This window comes from Ursus maritimus, unplaced genomic scaffold (assembly GCF_017311325.1).
Source record: "Ursus maritimus isolate PB19 unplaced genomic scaffold, ASM1731132v1 scaffold_9, whole genome shotgun sequence".
NCBI classification, from domain to species: Eukaryota; Metazoa; Chordata; class Mammalia; order Carnivora; family Ursidae; genus Ursus; species Ursus maritimus.
The window spans coordinates 21059120-21060511 of NW_024427107.1; the positions used below are offsets into that span (position 1 = coordinate 21059120).

At 39.0% G+C, this 1392-nt stretch overlaps 1 pseudogene; it reads right to left on the bottom strand.

Moving 5' to 3' along the window:
- Positions 1-408: 408 nt before the first annotated feature.
- LOC103681281 lies at positions 409-1057 on the bottom strand (annotated as a pseudogene).
- Positions 1058-1392: the final 335 nt, after the last annotated feature.

The following is a 1392-nucleotide window of genomic DNA, read 5'->3' on the forward strand; positions in this document are numbered from 1 at the left end:
ATGATCCTGGCGTTCTGGGATCGAGCCCCACATCAGGCTCCTCCGCTGGGAGCATGCTTCTTCCTCTCCCACTCCCCCTGCTTGTGTTCCCTCTCTCTCTGGCTGTCTCTCTCTCTCTGTCAAATAAATTAAAAAATCTTAAAAAAAAATCATCTTGTGCTTTTTATAAAGTGTGCAGTGTGTGTGTGTGTGTGCGCGCGTGTGTGTGTGTGTGTGTGTGTATGGTGTGTGGTAATATTGCAGACATTATGAATTCTGGACTATGAAACATTCCAACCAATAATGCAGTACTGATGTGTGATGAATATAAATTTTATTATTATTGCATATATAATAATAACTATTTTCACAATTTTTTTCAATAGGAAAGTAGTCATTTACTAACTGAGTAGATTACAAAAATAATCGTGGTAGATACTTTAGTTCATCCTTGTAATAAGCCTATTGATCTGGTCTTCCCTGTTACCAGCATCTCCACCTTCTACAAAATGGGTGGTCTTTTTCTTCATTCCCCTTCGTGGAGAAGATAATTTGAAGGGCCATAGAAAATTGTTTGCTTCTTTGAAACATTTTCCAACGGTATAGATCTGGTGAATCAGATCCTCCATGCAGATGATGTCATATTTACCAAGAGGTCGAGCAATCAATGTGTTACCTGTCAGGGCAATTCACTTGTTGATTTTGCTGTTACCATGCTTGTAGGTCAATTTGTTCACCACTTCAGAGTTGGGTCCCCCCATACTATATATGGTTCCACAATCCTTAGCATGTTAACTGGACCCTTGTTGAGTTTAACAAAGGTGCCATTGAAGAACTGGCAAAGGTGAAGGAGCTGTAACACTTTTCAGACCTTTGGGCTCACACCACTGCTACCTCTGATCCTGATGGCAAATGCCAATTTGGGTTTCACAGGTATGTAGAAGTTGCCAACTTTTCTTGCCATCCTCGCCCTTTGAATCTCAGTTCCTTACATCTGCCTATACTCCTTGTGGTAATGCTTAGCTATTTCATAGATAAGCTTCCTCCTTGCCCTTTGAAACATCTTTTGGGCAAACTTCTTTCTCAAACACTTGATCTTCAATTCTGTGAAATTCCTTTGCTTTTCCTTAAGGGTTTCTGGCGCAGTAGGAACCTTCTTTTTCTTCTCTTCTGTACCCTTATGGTTCCAGCTGGAAAAGAGGATTATTTTCACTATTTTTAATGTGCTACATATTATGCTAATAACTTTAACTTTCATAATAAATCCAGGAGGCAAATATTTATATCCTCATTTTACAGGCTAGATGATTAAGTCTTGGATAATTTGGATTGAAACTTGGGTAAGTGTTATGTTAGCTACAGATTTTTTGTAGATGTCCTTTATCAGGTTGAGGAAGTTCTCTTCCATTCCTA